The following is a 17,389-nucleotide window of genomic DNA, read 5'->3' on the forward strand; positions in this document are numbered from 1 at the left end:
TGTACGTTCGAGTCGTACCCCCACCCATGTATGTACACCCCTGTACGTGTCGAACCCCCGTGTATGTACACCCCTGTACGTGTCTAACCCCCATGTATGTACACCCCTGTACGTGTCGAACCCCCCCGTGTATGTACACCCCTGTATGTGTCGAACGCCCCGTGTATGTACACCCCTGTACGTTTGAGTCGTACCCCCACCCGTGTATGTACACCCCTGTACGTGTCGAACCCCCGTGTATGTACACCCCTGTACGTGTCGAACCCCCCGTGTATGTACACCCCTGTACGTGTCGAACGCCCCGTGTATGTACACCCCTGTACGTTCGAGTCGTACCCCCACCCATGTATGTACGGTGCGTACCCCCAGCACGGGTGGGGGTACGACTCGAACGTACAGGGGTGTACATACACGGGGGGTTCGGCGCGTACTCACGGGGGCTGGGGGGGTTTCGGCGCATACTCACGGGGGCTGGGGGGGTACGGCGCGTACTCACGGGGGCCGGGGGGGTACGGCATGTACCGGGCCCCCTATTCTGGTCGTTTTGCGGCGTACTTCGCTTTTCCGGCACTTTTTGGGCGCCGTAAAAATATTGCCGTCCGGACTGCTGTCGGTTCGAATCGTACTTCCTGGGTCGTGAAACGCTGCCTGACAGCGTCCCGACGTCACGTCGGGGCATTCCCGGATCACATTCGTATGTATATTTTCGTCGGACGGTGTTTTTTACGATTCGTACGGAAATGGTGTTTCCGTGCGAATCGTACTTCCATGTTTGTAAAGTTTTACAACAGGGTACGAGTCGGACGGAGAAAACGCTCCGCCCGACGGTTCGTACCCGGTTTTTCCAGGATCGTAATCGGCACCTCAATGTTTATTAGTTTTTGTATTAATAATATTTTTTATTGATCATTAATTATGTTAATTATGGAAGTAAATGTAATTTAAAATGTGGAAGTGTTTTGTTTCTGGTGTGGTGCTACTGGGTGGGAAATACAATAAATACATTTATGTAGTGATAATTTTTTTGTTTGTAAATATTTTCTAGTTTAGAAGTTTTTTTTATTTATTATTTTATTTTATATAATATTTTTAGGTTTTTGTTTTTCATTTTTTAAATATTGGTTATTTTTTTTAAATATTTTTTTTTAACTGTTTAAGTGTGAATAGTAATTTTTGTCTCTCCGCAATCCAACACTTTTCCTAATGTTGCACTCACTGGAGTGGGAACAGTAATTTTTACCTCTCTGCTATCCAGCACTTTCCCTACTGTTGCACTCACTGGCGTTTGAATAGTAATTTGTACCCCTCCGCTATACAACACTTTCCCTATTGTTGCACTCACTGGAGTTGGAATAGTAATTTTTACCCTTCTGCTATCCAACACTTTCCCTACTGTTGCACTCACTGGAGTGTTTTGCTTTTGGTGTGGTTCTAATGGGTAGGAAATACAATAAATTCATTTACATAGTGATTAATTTTTTTTCTTTGTAAATATTTTCTAGTTTAGATGATTTTTTGATTTTTTTATTATTTTATTTTATATAATATTTGTAGGCTTTTGTTTTTCATTTTTTAAACAGTGTTTCTTCATTTTTATTATTTTTAAATTGTTTAAATTTTTTTTTAACTGCTTGAGTGTGAATAGTAACTTTTGTCTCTCCGCGATCCAACACTTTTCCTAATGTTGCACTAACTGGAGTGTGAACAGTAATTTTTACCTCTCTGCTATCCAGCACTTTCCCTACTGTTGCACTCACTGGAGTGGAAATAGTACTTTTTACCCCTCCGCTATACAACACTTTCACCCTACTGTTGCACTCATTTGAGTTGGAATAGTAATTTTTACCCCTCCGCTATCCAACTCTTTCCCTACTGTTGCACTCACTGGAGTGGGAATAGTAATTTTTACCCCTCCGCTATCCAACACTTTCCCTTCTGTTCCACTCACTGGAATGGGAATAATTAATTTTACCCCTCTGCTATCCAACACTTTTCCTACTGTTGAACTCAATGGAGTTGGAATACTAATTTTTACCCCTCTGCTATCCAACACTTTCCCTACAGTTGCACTCATTGGAATTGGAATAGTAATTTTTACCCCTCTGCTATCCAACACTTTCCCTACTATTGAACTCAATGGAGTTGGAATAGTAATTTCTACCCCTGTGCTATCCAACACTTTACCTACTGTTGCACTCCCTGGAGGGGGACTAGTTAATTTTACCCCTCCGCTATCCAACACTTTCCCTACTGTTGCACTCACTGGAATTGGAATAGTAATTTTTACCCCTCCGCTATCCAACACTTTTCCTACTGTTGCATTCAGTGGAGTGGGAATATAATTTTTACCCCTCCGCTATTCAACACTTTCCTTACTGTTGCACTCTTTGGAGTGGCAATAGTGATTTCTGCCCCTCCACTATCTAACACTTTCACTACTGTTGCTCTCAGTGGAGTGGGAATAGTAATTTGTAATATTGTAATGTTGCACTCACTGGAGCTGAAATAGTAAATGTAATTCCTCCACTATCCAACACTTACCCTACTGTTGCACTCACTGGAATGGGAATAGTTATTTTTAACCTTTTGCTATTCAACATTTACCCTACTGTTGCATTGACTGTATTTTGAAATTTAAGTTTAAATATTTTTTAATAGTTTAATGTTTTAATTTAGTTTCTAATTTAGTTTTTTCATATTTTAAATCATTAGTGTATATCTGTATTTTTTATATTATTTTAAACGTTTAACATATATTAAAAATAATAGTTTATTAATTGTTTTAAAGTAAATATATGTGTATAAGTTATACTTGTGTGTTTATCTTTTATTACGTTTATTTGTTACATTTTATTAAAATGTATATTAAATGTATTTTAATGTGTTAAAATTATATTTAATATATATTATTTTATTTTATATTTATATACAAGTCGATATTTTATACATCTATATTTTTTACATCAATATTTTTTAGTCAATATTTTTGTACTTACCTGTTAAGGATGAGTCGATATTTTTGTTGTCTATATTTTTTTCTCGACATTTTTAACATCGATATTTTTTACATCGATGTTGTGTCAGTGAACTGAGCCACATATATGTTGATGAACGTAAGGTTTAGTGATGACCCTTGCGGGACACCACATGGCAAGGAGAAGGATTTGGAGGAAAACTCTCCAAAGGTGAAAGATTGCTCTCTGTCAGTAAGAAACAGAGCAGATCGTAGGCTGAACCGCCGGTCCCGATCGCCACTTGGCGCTCCATCAGGACCGAGTGACCTACGGTGCAGAATTCTGTAGATATGTCTAAAAGGACAACCGCAACCTTTCCTCCATTGTCCATGATATGTCGTATTTCTTTGGCAGCCACTACCAATGCTAACTCAGTACTATAGCCATTCCTAAAGCCAAACTGTGCTCCATCTAAAATCTCGTTTCGCTCTAAATACTCTGAGAGAGCAATATTCAAATGCCTCTCAAGGATTTTTGCTGGCATAGGGAGACCCGAGAAAGGATGATCTTTTTTTCCTCACTTGGATTGAGGGAAGATGTTTTAAAAAAAAGGAGAATGGAGGCCTTTTTTCAATACATAGGGAACATACCCGCACGAATAATGCTGTTCAATAGGGTGGTGAGAGGAATAGCCACTGTCCCTGCTGCATCTTGGAGAACTTTCAGTAGGCATGGGTCAGAAGGAGCTCCTGATTTGGTGCATCCTATTAGTTCTGTCCCTCACTCAGTAGTAAATAGCGGGAACTTGCTGAGTTGGGCGTTGTTATGACCTTGGATGTCGTTCTCTAAAGTTAGAGGGTTAGTAGTCTGACCAGCATCAAAGACCTCAGAGATGGTCTCTACTTTTTTCTTCAAAAATTCAGCCTACTTATTGCCTAGCAATGGACTCTGAATCAAGGTATTGATGCTGAATGGGCAAGAGAGCCCCTAAACAGTTTTAAAAAGCTCCCTGGTGGAATTTTTCACAAAATTATGTTTTTCTGTGAAGTATTTGGTTTTCTGTCCTGTAATCATATTTTTATAGTCCTGGAATATTTGTTTACTCCTAGTTCTTTCCTCTGTGCAGTAATTGCTTCTCCAAACTGTCTCCTATCTTCAACATTCCTGTTTCATTGCTCTAAGGGGGTGATTAGGATGGCGATCGGAAATCCACCCTGACCGCCATGGTAGCGGAAATCAACCGTCCGCTGGTACCACGGCAAAAGTGCCGGTCCGATTAGGATAAGCCGCCACAAATTCCCGAACGCAGCGGAACGATGCCACGAAAGACCGCCGGTAGCGGGCGGAGCTTGTGAAAATCCATCCGCGGCGGTCGTATGGAGTATTGCTATCAGGTGTGTTGTGTGGGTTGTTCTGGGATTTTTTTTTTTAAGTTGCCATGGTGGTGTGTCATTGGGGTGTGTTAGGTATTTTTTGGGGCAGAGCTAGTTTGATGTGTGCACTTGGTGGCCTTGTTGTGTGTTTTTTTGGTCGACCACCATATGTGTCACGGAGCGTCCGCGGTGGCGGTTTTGCGTTTTTCCACCGCAAGGCCAGCGGAGTGACTGCACGTAAAATTAGGATTCCATTGAGGTGACAGCTGGACGATCCGCTGTTTCCGACTGCCATGATCGCAAACAGTGATGAATGGGAGAGCCGGCGGAAGGGCTGATGCATAGCCACCACCGCGTACGCTCTGTGAAAAATATGGCGGTCGACCAAAAAAAACACACAAGGCCACCAAGTGTACCCCCAAAAAATACCTTACACACCCCAATGACACACCCCCATGGCAACTTAAAAAATACAAATCCCAGAACAACGCACACAACACGCCTGACAGTAATACTCCATTTTGACACACCCACATAGCTGAGTATAAAACCAGCCCCTTCCCTGACCAGAATCCTGTGCACTACTCCAGCCCTGAATAAACTAAACCCTGAAGCACATTGGCTAGGCAAAACACCACACAGCTCACCAGCACAACAACACACACACACACCACCTACACCACCCTGACAACTGCACCTCAAACCATTTGCACATCACACATCATGGCACAAAAGAAAATGCCCAAATTCACTGAAAGTGAGCTGTCAGTCATGGCAGATGAGATAATCAGAGTAGAACCACAATTGTTTGGTACCCTGGTCCAACAGACACCATTAGCCACCAGAGTACAAATGTGGACAAGGCTAGTCGACAAGGTCAATGCAGTAGGGACCACCCCTCGCACCAAGCAGGAAATCCTGAAGCGGTGGCATGACCTCAAGAGGATGGTGAAAGAGAAGAACAAGAACCGTAAGCTGGCTCAGATGACTGGCAGTGGCCCTCCCATTCCACCAAGAACATTCACTGCATGGAAGGAGAAGGTGCTTGCCATATTGCATCCAGAGAGTCTCACAGGAATAGCCGGGGAGTGCAGGCTGGTAAGTACAAACAAAGGTATACCATTACACTACTATGTACTGTCCTGCACAACTACAAAGCTACACCTCCTATACCAAATTCCATTCATCTACACCACAATACCCAACACAGGTCTCACAGATGTAACATTTACTCCATCTGAATCACCCCAAAGGTAGCCAACAACATTCCCAGTGTTGCATGTGTACAGGCAGCCAGCACTACAACTCCTACCAGGCCCCCTTGTTCCCCAGCTCAGCAAGATGGAGCACTCCCCCCCAGAAGCATGTGGCAGCCATTGCATTGTTCACTTTCACCTAACAGGCAGATAGCAATCTTCCCAGGGAGGGGTGTTTGGGGGTGGGAGGCCTGCACTACAACTCCCATCAGGGCCCCCTCTCCCACCCAGGAGCAGGATGGAGCACTCCAGCCCCCCAGAGGCATGTGGCAGCCATTGCATTGTTCACCTTCACCTAACAGGTAGGGGTGTTTGGGGGTGGGAGGCCTGCACTACAACTCCCACCACGGCCCCCTGTCTCACCCCTGAGCAGGATGCAGCACTCCACCCCCCCAGAAGCATGTGGCAGCCATTGCATTGTTCACCTTCACCTAACAGGTAGGTAGCCATCTTCCCAGGGAAGGGTGTTTGGGGGTGGGAGGCCTGCACTACAACTCGTACCAGGGCCCCCTGTCACACCCCTGAGCAGGATGGAACACTCAACCACACACCCAGAGAGAAGTGTCAGAAATTCCACTCAAATGTGACAACAAAACCGGTAAGTAGACTGTGCATGCACTAGGTCATTCCTCTCAAAAACATGGTGCCCTATGACAACACCAGCCCTCACATCCCAACAAAATTGACCCAGATCCAATAGCCACTTACAGTGTGCAGACCGCTAAGCGTATGTAACTGTCACAGCAACCAAAGTGTGACTCACCAAATCAGTTGTTGGTGAAATTCAGGGCACAATCATGCACAGCACTGAATCCTATCTGTAAGTGCTATGGGGGAATAGCATCAAGGACCATTTGAAAACAAAGTAAGCATGGTCTGTAATACAAATAAAACAATGCACATGACATGACAAAGGTATGCATGAGATAACAATGGCAGTTCATGCTCAGATGTAACGTCTGCCAGGCAGAGTAATCAACAAAGATGCTTCACATCAAGTTGTTGTGCCGCTAGTTGTTAGATGACAACATGTCCTTGTAACCACAAACTCTGCACGTGGCGCATGTTATCTATTGACAGATCACACCATGGACAAGTAATGTATGTACCGCCACATCATGTCATGGTGCACAGTACTGTGCAGACATACAATGTGATAACTAGTTAACTGTGGTGTATGACTGTTAGATCTGGGGGTCTCTAGTTGGCAGAGGTAAGCACCTTAGACCAAATAGGGACCCTTGCTTCTAGTCAGGGTACAGGGACACACACGGACTGCTCACCCTCTAGGTAGCTTGGCTCGAGCAGACAGGCTTATCCCCAAGGCAATGTGTAAAGTATTTGCACGTAACAGCTACAATGACCCCCCCAGTACACCACAAACGTAGACCACACAGGTAAGTATATCAAAAATATAACTTTATCTAGTTTCAGCAGCGGAAATCAATTATCATAGCGTTGCACATTAATCGTTTTCTTGGGTTCTTAGGAGCTTAAAAGATAGTCTCTAGTCTCTTGTGTGACTTCGTAGTCAAAGAAAAGAATACGTTCGTAGGCTTTCAGTATTTAAATAATCACCTTCCTCCAGCGGTGGCTCATGCGCTTATAACTAAAGCGCTCCTCTCCGACCGCTCGGTGCAGGGCTTCCACAGCACCCGAGCGATGGACCAATCAGGTCGCGGCTCCCTCGACGAGCCTCCAGTGACGAGGTTAGATGTCACCGGAGTCAGCCACTCGCAGCCCGGCTCCTCCAGCCAAGCCTCCTACCAGCAACCAATCAGGTCGCGGCCCCCTCGTTCTCTTCTCCGCGACGTCGCAGAGCGGGGAAGTGCAGCTTTCAATCAGGTTCAGGCCCCCGGGCCGCGGCGGTGTATCGCGGGCAGGGTATTCCACGGCGCCCCGTGTCAGCGGGTCGATCGTGACGCCGACAAGCCTCGCAGCGGCTTAGTTGGCACGGGGGTCGCCCTCAATCCTGCAGCCACAGCAATACACGTGCCGATGGGCACGTCGGTCTTCTCAGGGCGGCAACCGGTGTCAGGCCAAAACCAGCGCGGCACTCTCCAGCAAAACAGAGAGCAGCCAGCGCACTTCCCGGGGCAGATGTTTAAACGCTTGGTAGAACAGTCCACGGTCCTTGCAGCACACAGCGGCACAGAGGGGACACAGCAGAGTCTTTAAAGTCTTGGCAACCTTTCTATCCCTGGGTTGCAAACAGGAGGCCAGCTCTTCTCAGGCCCTTGGAGATTCAGAGTTGAAGACACAGCACACAGCAAAGTCTTGTTAGGTCAAGTAGGTAGGGTCACAGCACACAGCAAATCCCCTTCTCCTCCTCAGCTTCAGTTGCACAGCAGAACAGGTCAGCCCTTAGAGCACACAGCAAGGCAATCTTCCTTCAGTTCTTCAGCAGTCCGTCTTTCAGCAGAGGTTCCTCTTGATTGTAGAATCTAAAAATCTGTTGTCAGAGGTCTTGTACTTATACCCCTAAAAGTCTTTGAAGTCTTTGTGCAAGTGGGTCCTGAGCCCGGTCTGATCCAGTTCTGGGTGTTGCTGGAGCACTTTGTTTTCCTGGCTTCTGCTTTCTTTTCAGAGTGAGGGGCAGAGTCGTCAGCCGCACAGCAGGAGGTGGAGCCAGCAGTGTGGCAGGCAGGCACAGCCCTATTCACTCCCAGGTGCTATCTCCTCCCTCCACTCTCCTTGCAAATGTCGCCATTCAGCAGAGGGCTGACTCAGCCAACCTCCTGGGGGATCCCCAGCCCCTGTCACTCTCAAGCCAGACAGTCAATCCACAAGCATGCCCAGGCACACAGAAGGGTCAGACAAGAGAACAGCTACTCTCTAAAAAGTACTATTCTCCAAATCAGGATTTAAAAACAACCTCTCCTAAAAGATGTGTTATTAAATGCTGAGCTCAGGGATATCAAACACTCATGTCTTATCTTGTTCCTATGAGAAGATAGGCGGATAGCCATTGGCACCAGCCTCCCCCATGTTAGCCTATGGAGCAAGATAACCTTGCAGCAGTGAACACACAAAATGGCCGTGGTTCACTACCAGAGCATGGTACCTGCACTAGTACATGCTCTACCTTTTACATACACTGCACCCTGCCCAGGGGGGTACCTTGGGCCTTCCATAGGGATGACTGACGTGTATAAAAAGGGAAGGGTTAGGCCCGGTCAGTGTGGACACTGGCCAGGAGGACATGGCAGTCCGGGGACTGCAGGCAGGCCTGCGGTGGCAGGCCTGAGACACCATTTTAGGGCTACACAGGTGGGTGGCGCAATCAGCGCTGCAGACCCACTAGTAGCATCTGTCATCTCCAGCCCTGGCACACACAGTGCACTTTACTAGGGACTTCATGGTGATACAAATATGCCAATCAGGTATATCCAATCAATATGACATTTTACACAGGGAGCACTTACACTCTGGCACTGATTAGCAGTGGCAGAGTGTCCAAAGCATCTAAACCAGCAAAAACGAAATCCATAACAGCATCAAAAATCCATGTAGCAGAGGCGAAAGATAGGGGAAAAACCCACGCCAAGGATGTCAGGTCTAACACGTGTCCCCTCCAGCTGAAGGTGGGGAGAACTACCCACCCTCATGGGAGTTCTCATCACTAAGGCGGAAAAACCTGGACAGACCATCAGCATTGGCGTGTTCTGTACCGGGACGGTGTTCCACCGTGAAGTCCATTCCCTGTAGGGATATGGACCACCTCAACAGTTTTGGATTCTCACCCCTCATCTGCATTAACCATCTGAGGGGCCTGTGGTCGGTCTGAACACGGAAGTGAGTCCCAAACAGGTAGGGCCTCAGCTTCTTCAGGGCCCAGACCACAGCAAATGCTTCCCTTTCAATAGCGCTCCACCTCTGTTCCCTGGGGAGTAGCCTCCTACTAATGAAAGCTACAGGTTGGTCCCCGCCCTCGTTGTCCATCTGTGAGAGTACTGCTCCCACACCTTGCTCTGAAGCGTCTGTTTGCACAAAGAAATCACTTGAAAAGTCAGGTGCCTTCAGCACTGGCGCTGTGCACATTGCAGTTTTTAGGGCATCAAAAGCAGTTTGACAGGCCTCGGTCCAATTCACTTTCCGGGGCTGATTTCTAGAGGTCAGTTCTGTCAAGGGGGCAACAATGGTGCCGTATCCCTTGATGAACCGTCTGTAATACCCGGTGAGTCCTAGAAAGGCTCTCACCTCTGTCTGCGTCTTGGGGGGTTCCCAAGCCAGAATGGTATCAATCTTAGCCTGTAGGGGCGCCACCTGGCCGCTCCCCACCTGGTGTCCCAAATACACCACTGATCCCTGCCCTATCTGGCACTTGCTGGCCTTGATAGTGAGGCCTGCCTTCTGCAGAGCTTTCAACACTTCACAGAGGTGTTGCAAGTGTTCCTCCCAAGTGGAGCTGAACACAGCAATGTCATCCAAGTATGCGGCGCTGAATTGCTCCAGCCCGGTCAGTACCTGGTTGACCAGTCTCTGGAAGGTGGCAGGGGCATTTTTCAATCCAAAGGGCATGACGCGAAACTGATAATGCCCCTCTGGTGTTGAAAATGCCGACCTCTCCTTTGCCCCCTCAGTTAAGGCAATCTGCCAGTACCCCGAAGTCAAATCAAAGGTGCTGAGATACCTGGTAGCTCCCAACCGATCCACGAGCTCATCAGCTCTGGGGATGGGGTGCGCGTCAGTCTTGGTGACCGCATTGAGCCCACGGTAGTCCACGCAAAACCGAAGTTCTGGCGGGCCACCGGGTGTAGCAGCTTCCTTGGGAACGAGGACCACTGGGCTAGCCCAGGGACTGCTGGAAGGCTCAATTACCCCTAATGCCAACATCTTGGAAACTTCTTGCTTGATGCTGGCCCTGACCTTGTCAGCTACTCTGTAAAACTTCTGTTTCACCGGTAGACTATCTCCAGTGTCCATATCATGGACTCACCAATGGGTGACACCTGGGGTCAGGGAGAACAGGGAGGCAAACTGACCCAACACCTGGCGACAGTCTCTCTGCTGTTCTGGGGTCAGGGTGGGCGAGAGGACCACACCATCCACTGACCCGTCTTGCTCCTTGGTCGCCAGGAGGTCAGGGAGAGGATCACTATCCTCTTCCCCACCATCATCTGTAGCCATGAGCATCGTCACTTCAGACCTCTCAAAGTGGGGCTTGAGGCGGTTCACATGCAAGACTCTCAGGGGCTGCCTAGGAGTCTTCATGTTGATCAGGTAGGTCACCTCACTCTTGCGCTCTACCACCTCGAATGGCCCGGTCCACTTGTCACGGAGCGCACAAGGCTCCACCGGCGCCATCACCCACACTTTCTGCCCAGGATGAAACTCTACCAGAGTGGTATTCTGGTCGTACCATTTTTTCATCTCCTCCTGGCTGGCTTCTAGGTTCTCCTGAGCGAGCTTCCTGAAGCGCCGTGTCTGGTTGCGGATGGCCAGCACATAGCTGAAACATCCTGGGGGGTTTTCCCACGGGATTTCTCCCACCCCTCCTTCACCAGTGTGAGAGGTCCTCTAACAGGGTGGCCATACAGCAGTTCAAAGGGGCTGAACCCTAAGGACTTCTGAGGCACCTCCCTGTAGGCAAACAACAAGCATGGTAACAAGACGTCCCACTTCCGTCTCATGGGCTCCGCTAGGCCCATAATCATACCTTTCAGGGTGCGGTTGAACCTTTCAACCAACCCATTTCCTTGAGGGTGGTAAGGAGTGGTGAACTTATAAGTTACCCCACACAATTCATGTACCTAGAGATGAAGTTGGTACCCCGGTCGGAGACCACCTCTCTGGGAAACCCCACGCGGGAAAAGATCCCCATCAATGCACGGCCCACCACGGGGGCTGTGATTGTCCTGAGAGGGACTGCTTCCGGGTACCGGGTGGCGTGGTCCACCAAGACAAGGATGAACCTGTTGCCTAAGGCAGTCTTGGGGTCCAGGGGCCCTACGATATCAATGCCCACCCGCTCAAAAGGGGTGCTCACCACAGGAAAAGGTTGGAGGGGTGCCACGCACTTTCCTCCGCTCTTACCACTGGCTTGGCATGTTTGGCAAGACTTACAAAAGGTACTGACGTGATTCTTCATCTGGGGCCAGTAGAAGTGGGTGACAAACCTGTGATAGGTCTTGTCTTGCCCCAGATGTCCTGCGAGAGGCACGTCATGAGCCAGACCCAGTAAGAAGTTCCTGAAGCGCTCGGGTACCACCAGCACACGGGCTGCACCGGGCTCAGCAAACTTAGGCTCACTATAAAGTAAGTCATCCTCCCAGTAAATCAAATGTTCCTTGGACCCTAGGCCCGCTGCCTGGTCTGCAGCCTGCTGCCGCACACCAATGAGAGAAGGGCACTCCTTCTGACCCTGGCAGAATTCCTCCCTGGAGGGACCACCTTCTTGCTGCCAATGGGTCAGCTCAAGCAATTCCCCTAGTTCGGCCACCTGTTCCCCTGTAGGTTCCAGGGCATCCCCCTCCGGTTCTGCTTCCTCCTGGACCGTGGGAACAGTGGGGGCCGGTTTCCCGCGCCCTCTGCCCCTTCCTCTCCTGGCAGGTTCCTGGGCCATTGTTCCAGGCTCCGGTTCTACTAATCCACCCTTACTGGCTGTCATGGCACATGTGGATACACAGATCCACGCTGGCAGTCCTAACATCTCCAAGTGAGTTCTGTGCTCTACGTCCTTCCATGGAGAACTCTCCAGGTCGTTACCCAACAGACAATCTACCGGCAAGGCATCACTGACACAGACTTCCAAGGTACCAGAGACTCCCCCCATGTAAAGGGAACACGCGCCATCTTGCAGAGGCGCACTGAAGTGTCAGCTGCCACTACTGGGCGGAGCACATTGGGAATGACTTGCTCTTCAGACACCCACTGACACCTGACAGATGTCACGCTAGCCCCGGTGTCTCTCAGAGCCTCTATCTCCCTCCCATTGATGGTCACCTTTTGCCCATATTTTTTAGTGTTAGCGGGTATCAAGGTATCCTGGACCATCTCTTGGTCTCCTAAAGAGACAAGGGTCATCATAGCTAATCCCTCTTCCCCACTGGAAATCAAATCCCCTCCCAAAGCTACACTAGCTAACCCTGGGACTGGAGCAGCAGCTGGTGCTGGGGGTTTCTTGGGACATTTAGGGGCGATGTGCCCCACTTCCCTACAAGCATAGCAAGTAGGCGGTGGTCTGTTATCCTGTCTGCCCTTATGGGGCCAAGACTTCTTAGGCTTGGGGGCTTGGGACTCCTTTTCCTGGGAACTGTTTTGGGGCCCTTTAGAGAACTCCTTATTGTTACCCTTGTCCTCCCCACCTTTCTGCTGGGGACCCTGTCCACCTTTGGCTGGGATACTTACCACCCCTTTGTTGACCCTGGTGCTAGTCCAGCTGTCTGCCTCCTTAGCAAGCTCACTGGGATCAGTTAACTTGCTGTCTAAAAGATGCTGGCGCAGCTCTGGAACACATAGACTACTCAAGTGCTCCCAACTAATCAAGTGACACAACCCCACATAATCAGTAACTTTGCTGCCCTTTATACAACCTTCCAGTGCACGCGTGTACATACTCACACACTCCACCCAAGTACTTGAATCAAGTTTCTTGAAGTTCCTAAACTTCTGGCGGTACTGTTCTGGTGTAAACCCATACCTGAGGCATAAGGCCTCCTTCATAGTGGGGTAGGTTAAGGTCCCTGCTGCTTCTAAGGGTGCTAAGACATCCCTCCCAGAGGCCTCAAAATGCTTCCACAAACCTGCTCCCCAACTCTTCTCAGGCACTTCATTCATCTTCAAGGCAAGGTCATAGGATCTAAACCATGCATAGATATCCTCACCCCTCTTATAATTCTGCACCAAATCTTTCGGTATGTATACTTTACCCGCCTGTACTGGTTGTGCGCTGCCACCATTCGGACTGGACTCCACCTGTTTAGCTTTAATGTCCAGCTCCCTCATGCTCAACTCATGAGCCAACTGGAGTTTTCTCTCTTCCAAAGCGAGAGCATTCCTCCTCTCCTCCGCCTTCTTCTCACTGTCAAGGCGCAGTTTCCTCTCTTCTGCTTGAGCTTTGAGTTTAAAAAGTTCAATCTCATGGGCCCTAATCCTCTGATTTTCCTCCAGCTCCTCTGGAGAGAGGCCCCTACTGGAAGGGGTGCTGCCAGCCCTAGACGCTGGCCTATTCACTGGCAAATCACTGGATCCAAATCCATGCTCCTGTGCACCGTCCTCTCCAGTCAAATCCTCTGGCTCAACATGTTTGGCCTCCCACCAGGCCCTTAGAGCTTTCTGTAGCTCTTCCTTGTTAGCGCTGCCCTTCACTGGGCATCCAAGCTGCTTGCAGAATTGCTTTAGTTGCTCCTTCTTATATGTGAGCAACTCCTTTACTTCAAATTGCAATTCCCCCTCCTCGCCTACTCCATTCAGAGACATGACGCTTCCTAGGTCTTCCAAAAATAGGTTTCAAAAACTTTGTGCAATGCAACTGCTAACTAGACTAGTGATGTACAAAGAATCACTGCAGGTCAAGTGCAAATACTGGTTCTAATCCGCACCGCTGACCACCAATGTTAGATCTGGGGGTCTCTAGTTGGCAGAGGTAAGCACCTTAGACCAAATAGGGACCCTTGCTTCTAGTCAGGGTACAGGGACACACACGGTAGATAACCCCTGCTCACCCTCTAGGTAGCTTGGCTCGAGCAGACAGGCTTATCCCCAAGGCAATGTGTAAAGTATTTGCACGTAACAGCTACAATGACCACCCCAGTACACCACAAACGTAGACCACACAGGTAAGTATATAAAAAATACAACTTTATCTAGTTTCAGCAGCGCAAATCAATTATAATAGCGTTGCACATTAATCGTTTTCTTGGGTTCTTAGGAGCTTAAAAGATAGTCTCTAGTCTCTTGTGTGACTTCGTAGTCAAAGAAAAGAATACGTTCGTAGGCTTTCAGTATTTAAATAATCACCTTCCTCCAGCGGTGGCTCATGCGCTTATAACTAAAGCGCTCCTCTCCGGCCGCTCGGTGCAGGGCTTCCACAGCTCCCGAGCGATGGACCAATCAGGTCGCGGCTCCCTCGACGAGCCTCCAGTGACGAGGTTAGATGTCACCGGAGTCAGCCACTCGCAGCGCGGCTCCTCCAGCCAAGCCTCCTACCAGCAACCAATCAGGTCGCGGCCCCCTCGTTCTCTTCTCCGCGGCGTCGCAGAGCGGGGAAGTGCAGCTTTCAATCAGGTTCAGGCCCCCGGGCCGCGGCGGTGTATCGCGGGCAGGGTATTCCACGGCGCCCCGTGTCAGCGGGTCGATCGTGACGCCGACAAGCCTCGCAGCGGCTTATTTGGCACGGGGGTCGCCCTCAATCCTGCAGCCACAGCAATACACGTGCCGATGGGCACGTCGGTCTTCTCAGGGCGGCAACCGGTGTCAGGCCAAAACCAGCGCGGCACTCTCCAGCAAAACAGAGAGCAGCCAGCGCACTTCCCGGGGCAGATGTTTAAACGCTTGGTAGAACAGTCCACGGTCCTTGCAGCACACAGCGGCACAGAGGGGACACAGCAGAGTCTTTAAAGTCTTGGCAACCTTTCTATCCCTGGGTTGCAAACAGGAGGCCAGCTCTTCTCAGGCCCTTGGAGATTCAGAGTTGAAGACACAGCACACAGCAAAGTCTTGTTAGGTCAAGTAGGTAGGGTCACAGCACACAGCAAATCCCCTTCTCCTCCTCAGCTTCAGTTGCACAGCAGAACAGGTCAGCCCTTAGAGCACACAGCAAGGCAATCTTCCTTCAGTTCTTCAGCAGTCCGTCTTTCAGCAGAGGTTCCTCTTGATTGTAGAATCTAAAAATCTGTTGTCAGAGGTCTTGTACTTATACCCCTAAAAGTCTTTGAAGTCTTTGTGCAAGTGGGTCCTGAGCCCGGTCTGATCCAGTTCTGGGTGTTGCTGGAGCACTTTGTTTTCCTGGCTTCTGCTTTCTTTTCAGAGTGAGGGGCAGAGTCGTCAGCCGCCCAGCAGGAGGTGGAGCCAGCAGTGTGGCAGGCAGGCACAGCCCTATTCACTCCCAGGTGCTATCTCCTCCCTCCACTCTCCTTGCAAATGTCGCCATTCAGCAGAGGGCTGACTCAGCCAACCTCCTGGGGGATCCCCAGCCCCTGTCACTCTCAAGCCAGACAGTCAATCCACAAGCATGCCCAGGCACACAGAAGGGTCAGACAAGAGAACAGCTACTCTCTAAAAAGTACTATTCTCCAACTCAGGATTTAAAAACAACCTCTCCTAAAAGATGTGTTATTAAATGCTGAGCTCAGGGATATCAAACACTCATGTCTTATCTTGTTCCTATGAGAAGATAGGCGGATAGCCATTGGCACCAGCCTCCCCCATGTTAGCCTATGGAGCAAGATAACCTTGCAGCAGTGAACACACAAAATGGCCGCGGTTCACTACCAGAGCATGGTACCTGCACTAGTACATGCTCTACCTTTTACATACACTGCACCCTGCCCAGGGGGGTACCTTGGGCCTTCCATAGGGATGACTGACATGTATAAAAAGGGAAGGGTTAGGCCCGGTCAGTGTGGACACTGGCCAGGAGGACATGGCAGTCCGGGGACTGCAGGCAGGCCTGCGGTGGCAGGCCTGAGACACCATTTTAGGGCTACACAGGTGGGTGGCGCAATCAGCGCTGCAGACCCACTAGTAGCATCTGTCATCGCCAGCCCTGGCACACACAATGCACTTTACTAGGGACTTCATGGTGATACAAATATGCCAATCAGGTATATCCAATCAATATGACATTTTACACAGGGAGCACTTACACTCTGGCACTGATTACCAGTGGCAGAGTGACCAAAGCATCTAAACCAGCAAAAACGAAATCCATAACAGCATCAAAAATCCATGTAGCAGAGGCGAAAGATAGGAGAAAAACCCACGCCAAGGATGTCAGGTCTAACAATGACCTGTAAAGAAGATACATCTAACACCAAGCAGAAGGGGTGCACTTCAATGACCATTTACCCTCTGTCTCACAGGTGACCAAGAACTGACAGCAGAAGCTGATGACACCAACCTGCAGAGCCAGTCTCCACCCCCGGAACATGGATTCTCTAATGCTGACTCTCTGGATTTCTTGGATGCGAAGCCACAAGCCGGCCCATCAGGCATGCCAGGGCGCAACAGGTCCCAGAACCCCACTGTCCCCCCCACCGCCACATCAGCAACAACAACTATGCTGACCCCTGCTGTAATGACCACCAGTGCTGCCTGAAACACTCTCCCTGCCTCAGTGGATGACCATCCCACCCCACAAATAGACGAGGTCATAGAGAGTACGCGGGTGCGTAGAGTGGTGACGCAACAGGTCCGGGACAGCAGGGCAGCTGGGAGGGCCACTGGGCGTCAAAACTAACCGAACACTGGGACCGAAGCCCTGGCCAACGTCGCCAGAGTCCTTGGGGCCTTTGAGTGACCCCAGGGACACATGGTCTAGGGTCTTGAAGATTCCCGTGAGTGCCGCCTGCTGCTGAGGTCCATAGACACCCATGTGGGCCAAATAGTGGACCTCTTGGGCTAGCTTGTGGCGGTTCAGAGAGATAGGCTTGCGGCCAAAACAACAGCTCTACCTCCCTCCAGTGGCCTGCAGGATGACGGTTCCTCCACCTCCCCTGCGGCCACAGAGAGGGAAGAGTCCTCAGACCACACTGAGCCCGAAGCAGAGGCCCCTCCTGCCAAGCGACCAAGGGGCCATCCAAAGAAATCCCTGGGAGTATCCAGTGGCAAAGCACCAGCCAAACGCCAGTCAAGGAGTCAGCCA

The sequence above is a fragment of the Triturus cristatus genome, chromosome 7, assembly GCF_964204655.1.
Source record: "Triturus cristatus chromosome 7, aTriCri1.1, whole genome shotgun sequence".
Classification (NCBI taxonomy): Eukaryota; Metazoa; Chordata; class Amphibia; order Caudata; family Salamandridae; genus Triturus; species Triturus cristatus.